Source organism: Rattus norvegicus, chromosome 10 (genome assembly GCF_021556685.1).
Source record: "Rattus norvegicus strain SHRSP/BbbUtx chromosome 10, alternate assembly SHRSP_T2T, whole genome shotgun sequence".
Lineage (NCBI taxonomy): Eukaryota > Metazoa > Chordata > Mammalia > Rodentia > Muridae > Rattus > Rattus norvegicus.
Window position 1 is genome coordinate 74966479 of NC_141543.1, and position 12440 is coordinate 74978918.

The following is a 12440-nucleotide window of genomic DNA, read 5'->3' on the forward strand; positions in this document are numbered from 1 at the left end:
TAGGCACTACTATAAAGACTTCTTGATGGCATAGCTAGGTGAGATCATAAAGAAGGAAAAGATCTAATTAGATATTTGTCAATGTCCGGAGTCTCCACAGCATTTCTATCAACTGAAAACCTGCTTCGTTGAAGCCAACGTGGACTTAGCTACTCATGAGAAAGTTCTGAAGGCTGAAACTCTTGAGTTACGTGATTGATAATCTCATAAAGGACTGGTTCAAAGGACTTTCCATAAGGGGCTTCGTGATACTGTAATCGAATCACACGTTAAATAGCACCCTGTGTTCTGACACATCAATACAACTTGAAATCTGGCCAAACTAAGCATCAAAATCTTGGTGGGGAAACATTAATGGAAGGCAGATCTCTGAAGGACAACTTGTTGGCTAAAATAAGGAAGGAATAAAGGAAGTGCTGGTTGCAAATCTTCTCCGGGCCTACTGTCTTCCTCTGCCACAGTTGCTTGGTTCTCTCAACACAAGAGAGCAGACTAAAGGGCTCCGTTGCTTTCCTGGAGTTTCACGATCTTTGTTGACTGTTCCCTTTCCCTGATCACGCGATTCTCTACTCCCTATGGTGTTGACACATTCTCTGCTGTTTAAATTTTCTGTAGCTGCCATGTGACAGTGCTGCCACCTTGCAGCAAAGGGAGGAATGGATCTGAAGTCTTCTGTGTCCCCGGTGGTGGAGGAAAATCTCATTTTTTTCCAAAAGCAATCTCATGTATGTTCAGAGATGAAATTGCAATTTTCTTGGATCAGTCTTCTTTTCTTTCTTCCACTGTGTGTGTGTGTGTGTGTGTGTGTGTGTGTGTGTGTGTGTGTGTGTGTGTGTTACCAGGGATTAAATCTACTCATAGGGATGCCCTGAAGTCAAAATGAATGTTGAAGCATACCACAACCATGGAACAGAGACACAAAACTATAATGAAGCTCAAATTTTTAGTGGTAGAGATGATGTGTCCAGTTGTGATGTGATGTCTGGAAGAGAGTAGGAAAGAAGGAATAAACAGGCAGAGCAGGTCTGGGAGAGGAACCAGAAGCCAGGAGGCCTTTCAAGGTTCTAGCTGAGGTCCAGTAATTACTTGACCAAGCAAGTTCCTTAACATCTTTGTGCCTTCACTGCTTTGGTCCTTCTACCATATGGATTCTGGGAACTGAACTGAGTTTGCCAAGCGTAGCAGTAAGTATCGTAACCTGCTGAGCTGTCTCACCAGTCCTTTTGATGGCTTAGTTTAGTTTTTGAGACAAGGCCAAACTAAAACTTGTGACAGTCCTACCCCTCCCTTGGGGGGGAGGGGGTGGGGAGGATTGTAGACATAAGCTACCATGCCCAGTTTAGGAATAACTATTATCTGATTCTTATCACCACAGATGAATTCTGCCTGTTTTAAAAATAATTTCCTATTAAAAATTTTAGGTTGGAATAAAAGCAATGGGCTTCACTTCATCCTAGCAACCTTCATACATATGAATCATAATACTTTGTTCTCATTCAGATTTTGCCTATTTATTTATTTATTTATTTATTTATTTATTTTACTTTATCTGCATTTATTTTATGATGAATTTATTCCCATGCCATGAGTTTTTGTTTCTTCAGTTTCTTCTGGGATATCTTTTTCTTCCATGCCACCTCCTCTTCTGGCTTTGGAACAATCTATTCCTTCTCAGTGAGGAACATCTCAGTGTGGCAGGGGGAACTCATGGATGGGTTAATCCAGCCATGAGCTCTGTAGGTTCGTCTACACCATCTTAGGTGCCTTGTTCACCTGGATGTGTTCAATGACTGGAGAATCTACGTCTAAACCCTTAAGTTCAGCATTACTCTCTGCATTTTTAAGCATGTGCAGCAAAAATTCAGCACTCTTTTTTGGCCACCGTCCCTGTGTCCAGCCCCACTGTTTGGCCTGGGTGCTCCTACCGACTCCACCATTATACCGCCGGAATGGCACACACTGCTTCTTTAAAGTGACCCAGTTTCCTGGGTGTTCTTAAAGTGAACACGAAGGTTTGAACCTCTTGACTGCATGAATTTGTGGGGTTTTCTGGGTCAAGGGAGTAGTGAACCATCTTCACAGGTCACCTCTGGCTGTTTACAGGAAGAGGAAGCCTATTGATGATTGATTGATTGATTGAGAGTGGGTCTCACTTTGTAGTCCCAACTGTCTTGCAATTCGGTATACAGACCAGACTCACAGAGATCTGCCTGCCTCTGCATCCTAGAATTAAGGCTCTATCACCATTCCTATTTTTTAAATAAGAAAACTAAGTATTCTTTTTTGTTTATTTATTTAAGGTTTTTAAAAAAGTTTTGTTGTTGTTGTTTTTAGTCAGAGGTCTCTCCACAGAGCTCTGGCTATCCTGGAGCTTAATATTTAGACCAGGCTGGCTTCAAACTCACAGAGACCCCACTTGCTTCTACCTCCTCAGTGCTGGGCTTAAAGGCATGGACCACCATACTGGCTTTATCTTTTTTTTTTGTCTCAGTACTAATTTTAAAATTGATTCATAATGTTTCATGTAGCAACTTTTTGTTTGTACTTACTGCTTTATAATATTTCAGCATATGAGTGTAGCACAATTTAAATACTTTATTGCTGTAATATTCCTGGACCTTATTTGAAGGTTTCCCAGGGTAGAAATGCAAAGGCTGAAGCTGGGCTAGAGGGCATGTAAGTTATGTCCAGTTTGACTATTTATAGTAAATTATTTTTCTAAGACGTTGCTTTCAGTAATAATTCTACTTGTAGGGGCTGGGGATTTAGCTCAGTGGTAAAGCGATTGCCTAGGAAGCGCAAGGCCCTGGGTTCGGTCCCCAGCTCCGAAAAAAAGAACCAAAAAAAAAAATTCTACTTGTAGCATATACTTGTTTTATATTCTTTTTAATTTTTTATTAGATTTATTCATTTTATGTACAAGTGTTTTGCCTGCATGCATAGATATACGTGCATCCTTGGTGCCCTCGAAGGTCAAAAGGGAGCATCCGAGGCCCTGGGACTGGAGTCATGGGTCGTGGTGAACTACCATTGGGTGTTAGGAGTCAAACTGTGTCCTCTGCAAGAGCAACAGGTGGTCTAAACTACTGATCCATCTCCTCAGCTCCCGATCTCATAACCTTGACAAAGGGTCAAAGAACTGTCTCAGTAGGATATGAGGCGAGCCTGAGGATGCCTTTGGTTGATCCCAAAACCTTAGATCATGGACATTTCCTCCTTCTCTCCCAGCAGGGGTAAGGGAGTCATCATGCTGCTTGGTTTTCACACATGCTCTGCCATTCTGAATTAATACTATAGACCTTAATGGCATGGAACTTCTGAATCAATAGGGCATCCATAGGGCAAGTTGTCCTAAGTGCTCATAGAAAATGGGTGAAGGGGGCTTGGGGAAAGAAGAGCAAGTGCTCTTGTCTGTCTGCCTCCCATGTTCCAAGTTCTGTACTAGGAGCTTTCCATTTTGTCTCTGTTTCATCCAAATATCATCCTAGAGTCGATCGTGTAGTTGAGAAAACAGACACAGAAAGGAGTCACTTCCTCACTAATTAACAACAAAACTAATTAGTGACTGGCTCAGGATTTTAGGCTTGGTGTCTCTGATTAAAGAGCTCAGGGTCTTTTTTGTGTCTTGTTTTAAATAATCTGTAGCACAACAGAAGCTTCCCCTGTCCTTGGCTTAGATTCCTAAGAATCAATTCTCAGTTTGTACCGACTATTTAAGAGATTACGGGCACCTCACTCATTGATTTAAGCGACATTCCCTTGTATTTACTTTTGATTGTCATCGTCCTTTGTTTTCATTAAGCTAATCAGTCGAGTTGGCTCAGAGGGTCCACAGATGCCAAGGACGCTAGCTTTCTACTGTATGTCTAGGCTACTTATCAATAGTTTTCTCTTTAAAGACAGGGGCACTAAAACAAAACAAAATAAAACAAAAAGTAAAGGCTGAAGGAATGAAAAGGATACAAAGAAGTTGAGTGATGAATCAGTGTTTCTTGATGGTAAGGACTGCACTTTTATGATTTACTGTGCATCGTGTGCAACAGCAGCAATGCAGTGTTGAGGGTATTTAAGCAAGACAAATGCCTAAACCTGCGAGCAGGAAAATCTCAAGTCTGATATAGATGTAATAGAGATACTTGAAAAATCTAAGCAGGAGGTAATGACAGGGGAGGGAAATAGTTAGCCAGGAAACCTTTCATGGGTGTAGGAGAATGAGGAGTGTAGGTTGTAAAGTAGCGTAACACAAGGTCAGAATCCCAGAACTAAGCAACAATTAAATAAATCAACCTATTTTCCTGCCTTTAAGAAAAAAGTCTTTAACATTTCTCCAGGTGTTTTGAAGTATGGGTGTACATGCATGTATATATATATATATGTACTTTATAACACACACACACACACACACACACACACACACACACACACACACACACACACACACACCATACCCTGGGTACAGGTCTCATGCAGGGAACAACTAATGTGGGACTGCCTAAAATACAACTAGGGCCTGGAAGTGTTTGGGACTGTGGAAGCCCTGGTGTCCATGTGAAAACGTCGTGGGCAGTCTCAGTAAAAACACTGACCTTCATTATGCAATGGAATCTTGCCTTTCGACACCAGGACCAGTCTTATAAAGAGGCCTCCCTGAGGAGATTTTCTGACCTTATGGTGTGAGGTTCCAAAAGACTCTGGATAAACCTGAATGCTTGACCAGGGCAAAGGGACTGGTGTTCAGATTAGGCCTTTGTGCCTTTTATCTCGAGCCACAGTTTTTGGCAAGGGGCTGACTTTCTTGAATTCTGATTATCAATAGAGCTGCTAAGTAACTTACTGGAGGCTTTGCCTCCCAAAGGCAAAGTGAAGACTGATAGGCAGAGATCAAGAGCACAGTGGCCTCCCAGGTACGGTGCTAATCTATCTGTCTTCCGTCCTTCCTTCCTTCCTTCCTTCCTTCCTTCCTTCCTTCCTTCCTTCTTTCTTTCCTTCCTTTCTGTCTTTTTTTTCTTTTTTGGTTTATTTGTTGTTGTTGTTGTTTTGTTTTGTTTTGAGACAGGGTCTCTCTGTGTAGCCCTGCTGTCCTGGAACTTACTCTGTAGAGCAGGCTGGCCTCAAACTCCGATATCTGCCTGCTTCTGCCTCCCAAGTGCTGGCATTAAAGGCCTGTGTCATTTCTGCTTAGTGCTAATCTTTATTTCAATCAATGAAGCAGTAGCTAGTATCTATGCCTGGCCTATAGTAAACTGTAGGATACTGCCTTCGGTATGCATACACAATAAAGCAGAATTAAAATAGTACTTTGTGCTGGTAGAATGCTGCTGCTAGGATGCATAGGAAAGAGATAAATGGAAGAAAATGAGACTTTCTTTTTTTAAATTCATTTTTATTTTATATTCATCTGTGTTTTGCCTGAATATGTGTGTGTGTGTGTGTGTGTGTGTGTGTGTTCTCAGAAGCCTTTGAACTGAGAGTTACAGACAGTTGTGAACTGCTATGTAGGTGCTGGGAATTGAACCATGATCCTCAGGAAGAGCAGTCAGTGCTTTTAACCATCGAGCCATCACTCTAGCCCCAAGACTTCCAAGGACTAAAAGATTAAAAAAAAAAAAAAGAGGAATTATAAATCTGACACCAGGGGGGCTAGGGATGTAGCTCAGTGGTAGAGTGCTTACCTAGGAAGCGCAAGGCCCTGGGTTCGGTCCCCAGCTCTGAAAAAAAGAACCAAAAAAAAAAAAAAATAAATAAATCTGACACCAGGACTGGGGAGATGGCTCAGTGGTTAAGAGCATTGAGTGCTCTTCCAGAGGTCCTGAGTTCAAATTCCAGTAACTACATGGTGGCTCACAACCATCTGTAATAGGATCTGATGGCCTCTTCAGGTGTGCCTGAAGACAGGTACAGGGTACCTACATATAATAAATAAATAAATCTTAAAAGAAAATAAATCTGACAGCAGAGGAAAGGTATAAGAACAATTGTGGCAAATGCTAGAAGCCATGTCAGACTGTGAATATTAGGGGTCACTCAAAAATGGTACTTTTATTTTATTTTACTCAAGGTCTCACTATGTAGCTCTGGCTTACCTCAAACCCTTTCTGCAGATTAGCTTGCCTTCAAATTTGTGACCCAGCTACTGCCTCCGGAGTGCTGGGATTACCAGTTTTTGCAACCATACTCAGCTAATATCTGGGAATTTTACCTATGAGGCTGCATTTCCATTAAGGCACTTTCTTTCCTTTCCCTCCCTTTTGTGGAACTGGGATTAAACCCAGGGCCTCCTGCATGCTAGGCAGATGCTTTACTGCTGAGCTCTACCAGCTCCAGGACTACATGGTACTAGCTCTTTCCTTCTTTAATTCAACCCAAGCCTGACATAAGATTGTTGTCTTAATTGGAGGCATTGTTGTTCAACAAGACACTCTAGCAACAGACAGGGGAACCATAATGCCAAATACTAAACTTGTGTTATCAAACTTAAGTGGGAACAACTACCAGGTTTCATTTTTTTCATTTTAAGATTTATTTATTTATTATATATAAGTTCACTGTAGCTGTCTTCAGACACACCAGAAGAGGGCATTGGATCCCATTACAGATGGTTGTGAGCCACCATGTGGTTTCTGGGATTTGAACTCAGGACCTCTGGAAGAGTAGTCACTGCTCTTAACCACTGAGCCATCTCTCCAGCCCAAGGTTTCCTTTTTAATGAGTCTATATTTTTCTTTTTAAAAATCATACATACATACATACATACATACACACATACATACATACATGTGTGTGTGTACATGTGTGTGTGTGTGTGTGTGTGTGTGTGTGCGCACATGGGTATGAACATGAAATGGCGCTGATGCAGAAGTCACATAACTTGTGGGAGGTTGTTCTAATTCTATTTTCCAACATGTAGGACCTGGGGATCAAAGTCAGGTCATCATGATTAGTGCCAAGTACTTTCACAGGTTGAGCCATCTTGCTGCATCAGGAATCTACACTTTAAACAAGCACTCAGTGTTCCTAGTACAGGCAGTCAGTGGAACATACCTTGAAAAATACTGCTCTAATCGCAAGCAGAAATGACTGCCAAATGGAACTATATGGAAAATACTAATATACTATTTAGATATATATGGGTTTATCTATTTTTGAGAATTTATTCTCTCATCTATGCCCTTTACAAATTTACATGGCGATCATCTAAGGAGTGAGATACAGGTGCTGTCTAAGAGTGCTAGTTTTAACTGGGCAATGATGACACATGCCTTTAATCCCAGCACTCAGGAGGCAGAGGCAGGAGGATCTCTGTGAGTTTGAGGTCATCCTGGTCTACAGAGCGAGTTTCAGGACAGCCAGCTCTACACAGAGAGACCCTGTATCAAAAACAAAACAAAAACAAAAACACAAAGCATAAAAAAGAGTGCTATTTTTGTCTTCCCACATAGATTGTTATCATTGTAGAAACAAGGATCTCTCAGACTTGTTCAACATAGGGAAAGAGATCAACAAAGGCAGCTGGGATGCTTAGGATCACTCTGTACCTCTCTCAATACAGCTTCATTCTTAATGGTTTTGTTTTGGAGTCTAGCTAGCCTCAAAGTTGCTGTATAGCCAAGGATTGTCTGGAGTCCTCCTGCTTCAGTTTCCGGTGTGCTTAGATTACAGGCATGCACTGTGCTGTTTCCTTTTCTTAAAATAAACTTTCATTTATTCATGCTGAATTTATTCCCATGTCATAAGTTTTTGTCTCTTCAGTTTCTTCTGGGGAATAATTTGTTCCTTCTCAGTGAGGCTCATTGCTGTGTGGCAGGGGAGTCACGTGTGGGGTGGCTGTGTAAAGTTGTTGCTTCATTGTAGACTCTTGGTTCAGCTGGGTATGTTCAGAGTCTAGAGTCCCTACATCTAAACCCTTATGTTCATACATCTCTGCATTTTAAAGCATGTGCAGCAAAAAGTCAACATTTTTTTTTTGAGCTACACTCTTTGTCCTGTCCCGCTGTTCAGTCTGGATGACCTACAGACTCTACCATTATTCAGCTAGAAGGGCACATATTGTTTCTTTTTTTTTTTTTCTTTTTCTTTTTTTTCCGGAGCTGGGGACCGAACCCAGGGCCTTTCGCTTACTAGGCAAGCGCTCTACCACTGAGCTAAGTCCCCCAACCCCACATATTGTTTCTTTAAAGTGACATGTTTCAGGTATTTGGTGGCTTTTGGAATATGTATATCCTTGATGGCCTGGACACTTTCACCTTCTTAAAGTGAACACAGTGATTTGAAACTCTTGATTTGCATGTTTTTGTAGGGTTTTTCTGGGTCAAGAGAGTAGTGAACCATTTTCACAGGTCACTTGAGGCCATTTACAGAAAGAGCTGGCATTTTCTTTACACAATCTCCTTTTAAAAATAATTTTTATGTGTGTGAGTATTTTCCTTGCATGTTGTTATGCACCGCATATATGCCTGGTACCTGAAGAGGCCAGATGAGGGTGTCAGAACTGGATATGTTCAGTGTCTAGAGGACCTAGTGTGGAATTAGACTGTGTGAGCCTCCACCCACGTGTGTACTGGGACTTGAACCGGGTCTTTTGGAAGAGTGGTCAGTGCTGCTGAGTCATCTCCATGTCTCTTGGGTAGGGACATGACTTTTTTTTTTTTTTTAAACAACCCAAAAACCTGGAGGCCTTGTATTCTTTTAGGGCTGTTAAAACCAAATACCACATTACAGAAACAATATAAAATTCTTCACATTTTTTGGAGACTAGGAGTCCATAATCAAAATGTCAACTGTTAATTTCCTTCTGAAAAATTTCTTCTAGGTTCATCAATCACTGTCTTCTCTGTCTTCAAAGAATTGTCTGTCCATCTGTATCATAACAACCATCTGTTTAATCGCAACAGTCACATTTTACTCCAGTCTACCCTAAATGATCATGTTTTAATTTAATAAGATCTTTAAAGACTCTATCTCTACCCACCACATATCTTAAGGTACTGTAGAGTAGGACTTCAGCATTGGATTTTGGGGATATAATTCAGTCCAGAAAGGACCTCTAGTTGCAGCATCTAGAATGCGTACTCACCCCTCTTCTCTTCCACCTGTTAGTCTTGTATAGTATGTTTTCTCCACCCTTTGGCTTTCTTCCTCCACCTCTTACAGACATACAGCTTGTGTGGCAAGGACTCATGGAGACCAGCTCTACAAAGCCTACAGGAGGATGGGCAGGTCTTGGCCTGTCCCAAACAGCACAACACTCAGAAATGGTTCCAGTTCTAGGAGTTACTGTGTTACAGACACAGCCCTTTACTGGTTCTCCACTCAGGTATCTTAGCATTCGATAGCAGATTCTTTGCAAGTGGTCTTGGGCTATCCTAACTCCTTCTTAGTGTTCCTTTCTGTAGCTTTTTGTTGTTTTGTGTCTTTCTTCAATCTTCTAGGCCAGGCTAGGTACAAACTTGAAGACCTGATTCTCCTGCCTCTGCCATGTAAGTGTTCTCTTATAGCTTATAGTTTGTTTTTATTTTGACAAGTTTTTGTGCATGTGTATGTAGGTAAACATTTTCTTTCTTTCTTTTCTTAAAGATTTATTTATTTGTTTTATTTATTTGTTTTTATGTAAGTACACTGTCATCATCTTAAGACATACCAGAAGAGGGCATCAGATTCCATTACACACGGTTGTGAGCCACTATGTGTTTGCTGGGATTTGAACTCAGTACCTCTGGAAGAGCAGTCAGTGCTCTTAACCACTGAGCCATCTCTCCAGAGGCTCATTTTCATACCCCAGTGTACATGTGAACTTTGCTCAGTTTTCTCCTTCTACTGTGTGGGCTGGGATAGGTCCTCAGGCTTGGTGGCAAACTCCTTTACCTGCTGAGCCAACTCACTGGCTCTCTTGAGAGCAGGACTATTTGAATACCTCACTTGAGGGTGGATCCCAGGGATTTGTACATGTTAGGCAAATGGTTATACCCCACAGTCCTTAAGTTTTTGAGGGTAAGCCCATTACTGTGGTATTCCTAAAGTTGACAAACAGCAACACCATTAAGAATCCTAGGGAGAGGGGCTGGGGATTTAGCTCAGTGGTAGAGCGCTTACCTAGGAAGCGCAAGGCCCTGGGTTCGGTCCCCAGCTCCGAAAAAAGAACCAAAAAAAAAAAAAAAAAAAAAAAGAAGAATCCTAGGGAGAGAGATTACCATTTAAAAGTTAAAAGAGGTGGGTTGGGGATTTAGCTCAGTGGTAGAGCGCTTGCCTAGCAAACGCAAGGCCCTGGGTTCGGTCCCCAGCTCCGAAAAATAGAAAAAAGAAAAAAAAAAGTTAAAAGAGGCAACTTCAAGATCTTTAATTCTCTTTACTTGGTCACTTCTTCATGCCAGCTTCAGAGATCACTACTGTGGAGAGGCAAAGCTTCCCAGATTATTCTTAGTCAGTAAGTCGAACGTCTTGTTAAACCAGAAAGTCTTGCTCAATTATCTTTTTTTCAAAAGCTTTGAATTTCCTTTGTTCAGCTGACATTTATCCCAATGACACAGTTACTGTTAAAATATAGGTCACTGTTTTGTACAAATCTGTGAATTCTCCAATTTGTTTCTAATCCTTATTACTTCAAAAGTGAGTGGGTAAATTCTTGGAGAAGCTGCCACCTAATGGCAATAAGGGACACCACTGCTCCTGTTGACCAATCTTAATATCTTCCTGTTGTAGCTTCCATCTAAGAATTTGTTTCCTGGGGTGTGGTTTTCCACCCTTTTCACTTTTTGCCCTCTGGCACTGAACTAATCTCTGGCCACAGTGTTCTCTTCTGTACCTTTCCTGGTCTTCATCACAGGTTTGTGTAGGATTGGGAAAAGAACTCTGGGTGATCTTTGGAATTCTTGCAATAGGTTAGAACTCACCCCATTCTTGTCTAAAGGATTTCCTCTCAGTGTCACAGCATCATATGCCCACCGGTTGTGTTGTTTTTCAAAATCTTCCAATCACCACTAATCTTCAATACACACTGCCATGAAAGTCTTGCTGTGAAGTGATACTAGAGAAATATGTTGGCTTCACCTCCAAAGGTTTGGAGCAACCCCAGCAAAGGATGTAAAGCAATCTAAGAAGTCAGGATTCCTGGCACTTACTGTTGAGGGCAGGCATGAGACTGCTGCTGCTTTTCTACCGTCTTACCCACTAAACTTTCTTTACTAACACTTCTCTTCAGAAATACTCCATCAGCTCGTTTTGAGCTAAGCAAAGGGGTTGGTGATGGATTTAGTTGCATTGACTAGCCTGCACTGATCTGAAGGCAGTGGACAGGCATGGCATGGACCTTATTAGACCTTATAAGGATTAGCAATGCTACGGTTCATCCAGGGCCAGCACATCACTGACTGCACCTCTTGGCTCCCCTGGGTTCCCTTCCCGCGCTACTCGCCAGCAGGTCCTTGCCGGGAGTTTCGAGCGGAACCATGGCTTCCACTCCGCTCTCCGCCGGGAGGTGGAGCCGTTGGGCTGGCCCCAAACCCGCCCAGGCAGAAGGGGCACCCACCACGTCCCAGACCCGCCCGCCCTCGCACCGCTCGGCCCCGAATGGCAGAACAGAGCTCGGACCATCGGCATCGCCTCACGTCGCCCCGCCCCGCGCCGCGCGCCCATTGGCTGACGCCCGCCCGAGCCCGCGCCTCGCCCCCACCCCCTGGCGCTCAGACCGCGCGGCTGCCCGGAGTGGGGTCGGAGGTGAACGGCCTGGAGTAACCCCGGACGCGCGCGGACCTAATGGGGCTGGGCGGCTGAGGTGGGCGGCCGGGCGGGGGCGGGACGTGGGCGGGGCACTCCGCCTAAGCCCCGCCCTCCTCGGCCCCGGTGCCGGGCCGGCCTGCCGAGCGCCTGTCAGCCATCGCCGAGCCGCCGGCGTCGCCTCCCGCCCAGCACACCTCGGCGCAGGGGCTCAGCGACCGTCGGTCCCTGCGTGCCGCCAGCCTGAGGTGAGGCGAGGGCCGTAGCGCAATCCGGACCGGCCCGGGCCGCGGAGCGGCAGCCGGCAGGGGGCGGCCTCCCAGCCTCCGCCGGCACGCGGTGGGGCTCCATCCTATGCAGACCCCGGGCCGGGCAGCCGAGTCCTCTCCGCGGCCTCTAAGTCCCCTCGCCCGAGCTTCGCGTGGAGGGCTCGGGTTCTGTCGGCTCGCGGGCCGAGACCCCGGAACCTGGGATGAGTACCGCCCAGGGCCCTTAGGGAGGAACCAGTGTGTCTGCCCGGTGCTTGCTGCTTACTTGCGGGTCTGATTCTTTGCGTCGGATCCTGGGCTCCGAGAGGGAGAAGACCACGTGGGAGGCGGGTGTTGAGGGTTGGGTCTGGTTGCACGGAAAGTCTTGTTCCTCTCTTGCGGAGAGAGGTGTAGGGCACAGAGGCGCGGGCTGCTGTGGCACTCACTGTGCCTTTGTATCGCGGGGAGAGCCTGGGCCAGGCG

The 12440-nt window shown here is 44.2% G+C and overlaps 1 protein-coding gene across 10 annotated transcripts in view; it reads left to right on the forward strand.

Annotated features, from left to right (window-relative positions):
- Positions 1-12440, forward strand: part of Acaca (acetyl-CoA carboxylase alpha) — a 262246-nt gene that overhangs the window by 40769 nt on the left and 209037 nt on the right. For 4 of the 10 annotated variants that reach the window (XM_087574067.1, XM_087574072.1, XM_087574070.1 and 1 more), the window contains exon 1: positions 4663-4904. The exons of 2 other annotated variants lie outside the window; for them this stretch is intronic. The gene's annotated coding sequence lies outside the window, so the exon portion shown is untranslated. Of the gene's footprint in view, positions 1-4662; positions 4905-11837; positions 11958-12440 lie in introns of those variants that run through there. 4 more of the 10 variants (XM_087574069.1, XM_087574068.1, XM_087574073.1 and 1 more) reach the window with 1 other exon arrangement.